General features: G+C 43.0%; 1 non-coding gene across 1 annotated transcript; it reads left to right on the top strand.

Moving 5' to 3' along the window:
• The first annotated feature begins 11159 nt into the window (after positions 1 to 11159).
• LOC142863792 (U6 spliceosomal RNA) lies at positions 11160 to 11262 on the top strand. Its single transcript, XR_012914432.1, has one exon. It is a non-coding gene; the product is annotated as a U6 spliceosomal RNA (small nuclear RNA).
• The last annotated feature ends 237 nt before the right edge of the window (positions 11263 to 11499 follow it).

The raw sequence follows: 11499 nt of genomic DNA, 5'->3' as shown, positions 1-11499 counted from the left end.
TGTAGATTTTAGGCTTCAAGATGAATGCTTATTCTATGGCACAGTAGCTGCCTCTGCAGAGGGCCTGGTGCTGTGCTAGATGCCATGAAAAATACAGAAATAAGTAGCAGTCTCGATGCTCAAGGAACCTACAGTCTTATTCCCCTCTCCCTCCTCTCTGCCAACCCTCAGAGAAGATTCCAAATCTTCTGGAAAGAGAAAGAAAGGGTCAGTGCATTTTATTTGGTTACAAAGCACTAAATGGTAAATTGCCTTTATCTTTTAAATTGCTGGCACCATCAGATTCACTATGAATACAAGTGCGTTTTGGGGGGATAATAGCCATTTTTATGTTGCTGATGTAGGAAAAGGAAACATGGCTCCAACAGCAGGTTGATGATGGCTTTGGTAGCAGTCCTGGGGCTCTCGGGGTCTAGAGAAAGCCACTGAGTCTCTCTGGACCTGTTTGCTACTTAAGAAACTGTGTTCAATCTGTGTTTTGGTAACCACAGCAGGGGAGAGTTAAGAAAACCTAATAAGGGGTCTCATGGCAAACTTAAAGTTCTGTGTGAAAGTAAAATAATGAGAATGCTGCATGAGAAATTACCTTTGTGTTAGCAATGAGCCCCTTCTATTTGCTCAGCCCTCAAAGCTCTCTCAAATCCAGAGTCTCGTGTGATCATCACAGTCAGCCTAGAAGTTGCTGAGATGGTGGCAGCGGAGTCTCAGGAAATGAAGCGACTTGCCTAAAATCACGCAGACTAAAGAGGGGCAGAATCAGGCTCTTAACACAGGTCTGGCTGGATCCCAGTTGCATCATTGCATTTATTGTGCTCAGAAGGAGAAATAATGTTAGGGAGCCCCTCGTAACAAAGAAAATGTTTGTTGAATGAATGCAAGTGACTGGGTAAGATGATGAATGAATACACTCCCATGATCTCTTTCAGGGGCACTTTTGCTGAAGAGTGTCAAAAGCCTTAAAAATGTAAATTCTTGCTGATCCCATTCATTACCCTTCTTAAGAATTTATGCCAATGAAATAATCAGGTAATATATGAAAATGTAGTATCCAGACATTCATATTATTATTTATGACAGCCAAAAAATTGTCCATAATCTAAATATCTAGCAGTAGGGCATTGGTTTAAGCGAATGGATAAATAAATAAATTATGACATTCCTGTATTCTGGGCATTAAAACAGTATCTTTCATGAATACAAAGAATAATGTACACAGTGGCTTAGCAACAGGGGTGTTTATTGCAACTTCCTCTAAAAGAGCAAAAAGAAAATAAACTTAAATATCCAGCAACAAAGGTCTGGGTTTGTAAATGCACTGGAATACTGTACAGTTTCTTAAAGTAACAATGTAGATGAATATTTATAGATACAGAAAAGGATTCACAGTATAAGTGGGCAAAGCAAGGAAAAGAATATGTGCAACACAATCTCACTCTATGTATCTGTAAGGATATACTGGGAAATGTTAACAGAGATTATCTTTGGATGATGGGATATATTTTTAAACGATAATAATTAGAATAATTCTTTTTTTTTTCTACTTAAATATTTGAAAATGTTTTATTTGGATATTTTATATAAATTCAACATTTTAATGCCTTTCTGAAACTTTTTTCTTTTTTTTTTTTCTTTTGGCATATTATGGGGGTACAGATTTTAAGGTTTCAATAAATGCCCATTTCCCCCCCTCCCCCCAAAAGTCTGAGTCTCCATCATGACCATCCCCCAGATGGTGCACATCTCACTCATTATGTATGTATATACCCACCCCCCTCCCCCCTCCCACCTGCCCAATACCCTATTACTGTAGCACCTATGTGTCCACTTAGGTGCTACTCAGTTAATACCAGTTTGCTGGAGAATATATCTGGTGCTTGTTTTTCCATTCTTGGGATACTTCACTTAGTAGTATGGGTTCCAGCTCTAACCAGGAAAATATAAGATGTGCTATATCACCATTGTTTCTTAGAGCTGAATAGTACTCCATGGTATACATATACCACATTTTATTAATCCATTCTTGGATTGATGGGCACTTGGGCTGTTTCCACAGCCTTGCAATTATGAATTGTGCTGCTATAAACATTCGAGTGCAGGTGTCTTTTTTGTAGAGTGTCACTGGATCATTTGGGTAGATGCCCAGCAATGGGATTGCTGGATCAAATGGTAGATTCACTTGTATCGCTTTAAGGTATCTCCATATTGCTTTCCACAGAGGTTGAACTAGTTTGCGGTCCCACCAGCAGTGTAGGAGTGTTCCTCTCTCTCCGCAACCACGCCAGCATTTATTGTTTGGAGATTTTTTGATAAAGGCCATTCTCACTGGAGTTAAGTGATATCTCATTGTGGTTTTGATTTGCATTTCCCTGATGATTAGAGATGTTGAGCATTTCTTCATATGTTTGTTGGCCATTCTTCTGTCTTCTTTAGAAAAATTTCTGTTCAAGTCCTTTGCCCACTTTTTAATGGGGTTATTTGATTTTTTCTTCCTAATTTTCGTGAGTTCTAAGTATATTCTAGTTATCGGTCCCTTATCGGATGCATAGGATGCAAAAATTTTCTCCCATTCTGTAGGTTGTCTGTTTACTTTCATGACTATTTCTTTGGCTGTGCAGAAGCTTTGTAGTTTGATCATGTCCCATTTATTTATTTTTGTTGCTGCTGTGATTGCCTTTGGGGACTTCTTCATAAACTCTTTGCCCAGGCCAATGTCTAGGAGAGTGTTTCCAACTTTTTCCTCTAGAGTTCTAATAGTTTCATATCTTAGGTTTAAGTCTGTTATCCAGCGTGAGTTGGTTTTTGTGAGAGGTGAAAGGTGTGGGTCCTGTTTTAGCCTTCTACAGGTGGCTATCCAGTTTTCCCAGCACCATTTATTGAAGAGGGATTCTTTTCCCCAGCGTATGTTTTTGTCTGCTTTGTCAAAGATTAGATGGCTATATGAGGATGGTTTTATATCAGGATTCTCACATCTGTTCCACTGGTCAATATTCCTGTTTTTGTGCCAATACCATATTGTTTTAATTACTACAGCTTTGTAGTATAGTTTGATATCTGGCATATTAATGCCTCCCATTTTGTTTTTGTTGCCTAGAATTGCTCTTGATATTCGGGGTCTTCTTTGGTTCCATACGAAGCGTAAAATTATTTTTTCTATATCTGTGAAGAATGCTGATGGGATTTTAATAGGCATTGCATTGAATCTGTAGATCAGTTTGGGTAGTATAGACATTTTGATGATATTGAGTCTGCCGATCCACGAGCATGGTATGGATTTCCATCTGTTTACATCCTCTGCTATTTCCTTCCTCAGTGTTTCATAGTTCTCCCTGTAGAGGTCTTTTACGTCCTTGGTTAAGTAAATTCCTAGGTACTTTAATTTCTTTGTTGCTATTGTGAAGGGAATTGAGTCTTTGATTTGGTTCTCAATGAGATTGTTGTTGGCGTATATGAATGCCTCTGATTTCTGTGTATTGATTTTGTATCCTGAGACTTTACTAAATTCATTGATCAGTTCCAGGAGTTTCTTGGTTGAATCCTTGGGGTTTTCTAGATACAATATCATATCATCAGCAAACAGTGAAAGTTTGATCTCTTCTGCCCCTATTTGGATACCTTTGATTCCATTTTCCTGTCTGATTGCTGTAGCCAAGACTTCCAGCACTATGTTGAACAGAAGTGGAGATAGTGGGCAGCCTTGTCTGGTTCCAGTTCTAAGTGGGAATGATTTCAATTTTTCCCCATTCAGTATGATGTTGGCTATGGGTCTGTCATATATGGCTTGTATCATTTTTAGGTATGTCCCTTCTATGCCTATTTTCTTAAGTGTTCGTATCATGAAAGGGTGTTGAATTTTGTCAAAAGCTTTTTCTGCATCTATTGAAAGAATCATGTGGTCTTTGTTTTTGCTTCTGTTTATGTGGTGAATTGCATTTATTGATTTACGTATGTTGAACCATCCCTGCATCCCTGGGATGAAGCCCACTTGGTCGTAGTGGATTATTTTTTTGATAAGTGTCTGGATTCGGTTAGCTAAGATTTTGTTGAAAATTTTTGCATCTATATTCATTAGGGATATTGGTCTGTAGTTTTCTTTTTTTGTTGCATCCTTTCCTGGTTTTGGTATCAGAGTAATATTCGCTTCATAAAAGGTGTCCGGGAGGTTTCTGTTCTTCTCGATGTTGTGGAATAGTTTCTGCAAGATAGGTACTAGATCTTCTTTGTAAGTATGGTAAAATTCAGGTGTGAAGCCATCTGGACCGGGACTTTTCTTTTTAGGGAGATTTTTAATTGCTGTTTCTATTTCAGCTGTTGAGATTGGTCTGTTCAGGGAATCTATTTCTTCCTGGTTGAGCCTAGGGAGGCTGTGTGTTTCCAGAAATTTGTCCATTTCCTCCACATTTTCCAGTTTGTGTGCATAAAGATTTTTGTAGTATTCATAAATTGTATCTTGTATCTCTTTGGGATCAGTTGTGATATCTCCTTTTTTATTCCTGATGGAGCTTATTAGAGATTTCTCTTTTCTGCTTTTCGTTAGCTTAGCCAGTGGTGTGTCAATTTTGTTTATTTTTTCAAAGAACCAACTTTTTGTTTTATTAATCTCCTGAATAGCTTTCCTGTTTTCAATTTCGTTTAGTTCTCATTTGATCTTGTTGATTTCACTTCTTCTGCTGGGTTTGGGGTTGGTCTGTTCTTCTTTTTCCAGCTCTTTGAGTCGTTTCATTAGATTGTCTATTTGTGATCTTCTTGTCTTTTAGTTATAGGCATTTATGGAGATAAACTTTCCTCTCAGAACTGCTTTGGCTGTGTCTCAGAGGAGTTGATAACTTGTCTCTCCATTGTCGTTTTCTTCATAGAACTTTTTTATTTCCGTCTTGATTTCTTCATTTACGAAGTAATCATTTAGTAGGAGGTTGTTTAATTTCCATGTTTTTGTGTAGAAATGTGTGTTTCTATTAGGGTTGATTTCTAGTTTTATTCCACTGTGATCTGAGAAGGTACATGGTATGATTTCTATTTTTTTAAATTTCTTGAGATTTTCTTTGTGTCCTAGGATATGGTCAATCTTAGAGAATGTCCCATGAGCTGATGAGAAGAACGTATATTCAGTGGATTTTGGGTAGAATGTTCTGTAGATGTCTGTCAGACCCAATTGTTCTAGAGTTTTGTTTAAGTCCATTATTTCTTTATTAATTTTCTGTTTGGAGGATCTGTCTCGTGCCGTCAGTGGGGTGTTGAAATCTCCGGCGATTATGGAGTTGCTATTAATCCATTTGCTTAGCTCCAGTAAGGTTTGCTTTATGAATCTGAGTGCACCTAAATTGGGTACATATATATTTAAAATTGTTATCTCTTCTTGTTGGACTGTGCCCTTCACCATTATATAATGACCCTCTTTGTCTTTTACCACTTTTTTTGGTTTAAAAACTAAATCGTCTGAAATTAGAACTGCCACACCAGCCTTCTTTTGGCTTCTATTTGCTTGGAATATTGATCTCCACCCTTTTATTTTTAGTCTATATGCATCCTTGCAGGTTAGATGTGTTTCCTGAAGACAGCATATACTTGGCCTGTATTTTCTTATCCATTCAGCCAGCCTATGTCTCTTGAGTGGAGAGTTTAAGCCATTCACATTTATTGAGAGAACTGATAGGTAAGGTGGATTACTGATCATTCTGTTGGGTTGGATGTTGTTGCTATGATTTCTGTCTTGAGCCATTGTAATATCTGGCCTTTAATATCTTTGGGTTTTGGTTGTTTTTATATTCGTGGGTTATTATTATGATGTTCCGTGCATAACGCTGTTTTAAGTACTTCTTGTAGGGCTGGTCTTGTCTTGGTGAATTCTCTGAGCCTTTGCTTGTCTGAGAATGTTTTTATTTCTCCTTCATATACGAAGCTTAGTTTTGCAGGGAATAATATTCTAGGCTGGGCATTGTTTTGTTTCAAAAGAGTGAGAATGGGGCCCCAGTCTCTCCTTGCTTGTAAAGTCTCATTAGAGAAGTCTGATGTTATTCGAATTGGCTTTCCCTTGTATGTTACTTGCTTCTTTTGTCTTACAGCTCTTAGAAGGGCCTCTTTAGTTGATACTTTGGTCAGTCTGATGACTGCATGTCGTGACGTCTTCCTGTTTGCGTTGAATCTCCCAGGGGTCCTCTGAGCTTCTTGAACTTGTATATCAAGATTTTGAGCAAGGCCTGGGAAATTTTCCTCTATTATATCTTCAAACAGCTTGTCCAACCCTTGAGTGTTGTCTTCTTCCCCTTCTGGTAACCCTATGACCCTCACATTAGGTTTCTTCACATAATCCCACATCTCTTGTAGGCTTTGCTCTTTTCTCTTGTTTCTCTGCTCTATTTCTGTGACTGATTTATTTAATTGGAGGGTGTTATCTTCAAGCTCTGAGATTCTTTCTTCTGTTTCATCTACCCTGTTCTTGAGACTTTCCACTGTATTTTGTAGTTCCTTGAATTGATTCTTCATTTCCAGGAGTTCAGTTACACTTTTCTTCAATGTGTCTATTTCTTTTCCCATATCCTGGAGACTTTTTGTGGTTTTTTTGTGTTGGTTATTGAGTTGTTGTTGCAGCTGGGTGAGTGTTCTTATGATCCACATACGAAATTCCTCTTCTGTCATATTGGTTGCCTGATTTTGGTCGGTGTCCGTTTCTAGGGGGCTGGTGCTCCTCTTTGGGGGTGTGTTTTCCGTTTGGTTCTTCATATTTCCTGAGTTCTTTCACTGATTTCTTCCCATGTTGATCAGTTGTTGTTTCTTTCCTTAGGTTATTGTTTGGGTATTCACACACCTTGTTTAGTTTCTGAGGCGTTAGGTGGTGCCTGCGGGTGAAATTGGACCACTCCCTGTATATTGAGTCAGTGGGTGCCGTGGAAAGGCTGTGCAAGATGCCATCCCTGTCAGTAGGTGGCGTTTGCTTGGAGGAACAGGCTATGGTGTTGATTTTGAGTCCTGTTATCAGCTCTCGTTCTGGGCGGAGCTGGGTTGGGTAAGCCTGCCCTCAGGCCGTTAGCAGGGGTCAAAGTTCTGTTCTCAGCTTCCAGGGAAAGCTGTCAGGGCGGGGCTGGAATGGTCCAGCTCAGCCAGAAAGTCTGTGTGTGGGGGTGGGGCTGTCTGAGACTCGCAGTCTGGAGCGGGCCTCGCTTCTTTCCACCCTCCCCAACACCGCAGCTACTCCTGGGCCTCTGCCAGCAGGCCAGACCACAAGCCACCAGGCCTCCCTAGACTGTGATGCCGGCGGGGAGGTTCCCTGCACAGGAACACCACCTGGGTTGGGCGCACGGCCTCCTCCTGGGAGGAGGGTTGCCCTCTAGGACGCCGATCCGCCCCTGGAGGCACACAGACCTCAGTAGGCTGTTCACGTATAACCCTTCTGTGCCCCGGGCAATGCTAGCCCTCGGTGCAGGGGATCTGGTCTGCAGGTCCGACCTCTGGGTCCCAGAGTTCAAACTGTATTCCCACCAGGGAGAGGATTTCCGGTCCTAATTCACCCACAGGGAGCCCAAGCTGGGTCTATGTCTCTCAGCCTCTGAGTCGGCACCGTTTTCCTGGGAACACGGTGCCAGCAGTACCTGGGAGGGCGGGCGGGGTCCCAAACGGGAAGGTCCCGTTCCCTGGAGGTGCCTCCGGCTGGTGGCTGTATTGTCTCTCTGGGCAGCCACGGGTAGAGTCGGCGGAGGGGAGGAGGAGGCAATATGGTGCCTGCCGCGCGGCTCGGGTCTGTGCACACGGAGGTGCCCGGAGGAAGTTGGGAACCTGGTGCCATGTCTGCTACAGGCTCACCATTGGCAGGTGGTGGCGGTCTCTGGGCTGGTGTCCGCAGGTCTCTCCACCCGCTGGGGAGCCCACCAGCAGTCCCGAATGCAGGGGAGGGGAAACAGCAAATCCACCTACCCTTGCCGCTGGTCTCCGGGCTGCTCCGGTGGTCTCAGCCTCCAGTTCTCCTCCGCAGCCTCCTCCCTTGGAGTCTCCCGGAGTCTCAGGTACCCCTCCTTCCGGCCCTTGTCCGCTGTATGCTCGTCTTCTTGTTTCTTTCCTCTAATTTCTGCTAGAATCTGTCTTTTCTGCAGAGACACTCTGTCTGGCGGTGTTATTCGTCCGCCATCTTCTACAATGCAGTTCTTAATCTAGAATAATTCTTATTATAGGTGTTAACCATTCATTATGTTCTTACTGCAAGCTGTGTGTCTATGCTAGCCTCACACACTTGCACCCATTCTGAACACAGCACAGCATCACGAGGCAGATATTACTGCCTGAGAGGGACAAGGACCCCAAACTGCTTTCCTGGGGCTGACCAGGGAAGAATAATAGAGAATGGACAGGAAGATGCTTACCTTTGATAAATACCTTCGCTGTGCAAGGTACTTAATGGAAAACATCACACTGAATCTTGCACTAATTATTACCTTCCACTCACACATGTGAAAAATGGAGCTCAGAGAGGTTGAATAACCTGCTCAAGGCCACCCAGCTTGTAAGTGGAACTGTTCACTATCTAGTGCAGCCTGATCTTACAGTGAAATTGGAGGCAGAGTGCTGGCTCAGTCCTTATTATTTTCACTCTAAGCTTAGCTTCTATCCTCTGGGGTAGTGGTGAGTTTGAGTAGCCACCTCTATCTCTGACTTTGGTAATGAATACTTGGAAGTAATACCAACTTTGAACAGCTATGAAACAGACTCCAAACCTGTTTCATTGGGTAACCTTAGAAAAGTAGCTTCTCTTCTTAAGGCCTCAGTTTCCTTACCTGTAAAGTCTAGTTAATAACGCCCATCCTTATGGGGTTTTCATGAGGTTAGAAATAATATTTGCAAAACACCTGGCACAGAATAGGCACTCATAATTTAGAGAGGTTTTCTTGTTTTGTTTTATTATGTTTGGGTTTTTTTATTCCTTCTAAAATATAGGAGTGATAACACACAGGGATAATACACTCAGCAAAGTGAGTAACACAGGCTAGACAGATAAGCATGCATTTTATTTTGGAACCCCAAGGAAAAGCATTTCAGGTTTCTTTGTCAAATTAAAATCAGTTCCACCTTAAAATTCCCCTCAGCAAACATTTGGAGAGATGGTATTTAATTGATCATAACATCCTCAGACTCTCAGCCAGCCTCTTTCCTCCTCTTGCTCATCACCGCTGATTACTCAAGGTATTTTTAAGTAAACAAAAAATGGCTCTTGCATAATTTGACATACCCACCTTCATGCTCCCCCCTTTTCCTCTGCTTTTAGCCTCCTGGAGCTGCCCAGCCTCCTCCGAGGCTAATCTGTTGAAGGTTTATGCATCTGCTGAGCTCTGAAGATCCCAAGCGGGCTAGACTGGGGCCACAGACGCTGACTGCAGTGGCTGTTACCTGGGGCTGTGTAGGCTGCTAAGAAGGGGACAAAGTTCTCCAGCGTCTGTTTCCCTCCTTGGTCCCCTCCAGGGCACTCCCCTTGCTCCCAGTGCCCCGTGCCACCGGTTGCACCCATCAGGAGAGACTCTCTTCCCAAAGTTGACAGCCCTCTGTCCCTTCCCTGACTTTCTGTTAAGTAAACTCCAGATGAGAAAGGGTTAATCCTGATATAACTGATTGTCTATGGATTACATCTAGGTAATGTGGCCCTTCCGTGCGTGTGAGCTTCCTGGGCACACACAGGATTGGAATTCTGTGTTTCCATCCTGGTCTCTCTGCAACCCCACCCCAACCCCTGTGATAGACCACAGACCTCAGTGTCATCACTGAGGGCCGGAAGTGTGTCTGTCGTCTTCTCCGTCTCCCATGCTTGGCACAGTTCTGGGAATTAGTAGGTGCTCTGTTTGGGGGCTTCATGTCACGAAGGCATGGGAGCAGTGAGAAATAAAATCACGGAGTTGGGTTGTTGGAAAGTCTGGGCTTTGTCTTAAAGGCACTGAGAAGTTTTAAGGGGGAGGATTGAAATAATCAGGTTTGTGTTTTAGGAAGGATGATCACTTTGCCCAGGGGAGAGGGGACAAATGGGGACAGGAAAACTATTAGAAGGCTGTTATAATAATTGCAGAGACCTGTGGCCTGGACCAGGGTGGTGGGAGATTTCTGTAACCTCCTCCAGGCTTTTGTAGCCTCCTGTGCTTAGCCCAGGAAGATACTGTTGGGAGATGGATGCCATTGGAATCCAGCCTGCCTCCCCTAAACTTATCCCTTAAATTGTCTGCAGACAGTTCTTGTAAGCTCTGAGGCCTTCCTGTGTCTCTTGGCCTGGAGGTGTTGTCTGGCTATGGCAGTGAGCTTGGTACCCCTCAGAGCAGGTAGGGCCGGAAGTGGGTGACATCTCAGGAGTATCCCTCAACCAGTGAGAAAGAGGGGACTATGTGGACAAATACCCCAGCTTCCTTGACCCTGCCCTCCACAGGACAGTTTTGAAGTGTGTTCTACACTGTCTCCTAGAGGCCTCTAGCAGGACTGAACTCCAGCAGCCCATGGTAGTAACCAGCTCCTTAAGGTATCCTGCACTGCTCTCTTCCCTTCCCGGCCCCATTTCCTTACTCCCTCACTATGCTCTTTGGGGTCACTCCCAAATAAACTTTATTTCACCCAAATCCTTGTCTCAGTGTGATTTGCCTTGAGAGAAACCCAAACTGAGGCAATAGCATTTTGCTCTAATTTCCTATTACATGAATGGATAAATATGCATACACGGTCATTCATGGATGCTATATCTTGCCTGAATTTTTAACATCCATGATCCCTTTAAGAAGGGCAGATTGCCTTCTGGGGCACATCATTTAGTCACTGACACTACTGCCATGCATAGACCCCAAATGTCATAATGAGATACGGAAATGCCCCTGGTTGTAAATTTCCAATGTCAAGGTGCGAGAGGCTCTGAGAGAATGGAATACCCACTCCAGCAGGCCCCGTGTATCAGCTCTGCTCAGAGGTGTTAAGGCAGGACCCAGCGGTGGGCGAGTGTAAGGTCCCTTTGAAGGTGCCATCCTTTAAGTTTCCTTTGCCTGGGAGCGTGCAGGTGAGTTGTCTAAAGGGTGTAAACTTTATGGCTGGTGGAGAATTGATATTATTTCTTTTTTTTTTCCTTAGAAAATATCCTGGTCTTAAAAAAATGCAACCTTCAATTACCCCAACTTTAGTGGCAAAGGAATGCTCTATATTTAAAGTTTGCTGTGGTGTTCACTTCGGCAGCACATGCACTAAAATTGGATACAGAGAAGGTTAGCATGGCCCCTGCACAACGATGACATGCAAATCCATGAAGGATTCCATTAAAAAATTAATTAAAAAAGTAAAATAAATAAAGTTTGCTGTGAAAATCTAGAGGGCTGGGGTAGGAACATGCCAGCCATGAGTAGCCCCATAGTTGTTGACCAGGGTTGACTTTGACAACATCTGGAGACATTTCTGGTGGTCACCACTGGGGGGTAGAGTGTTACCAGCATCCAGTGAGTGTAGGGCAGGGAAGCTGCTCTGGATCCTGCATGGCACAGGACGGCCCCCACTGCAAAGGAT

Source organism: Microcebus murinus, chromosome 22 (assembly GCF_040939455.1).
Source record: "Microcebus murinus isolate Inina chromosome 22, M.murinus_Inina_mat1.0, whole genome shotgun sequence".
NCBI classification, from domain to species: Eukaryota; Metazoa; Chordata; class Mammalia; order Primates; family Cheirogaleidae; genus Microcebus; species Microcebus murinus.
This window is presented reverse-complemented; position numbering and strand designations above follow the sequence as displayed.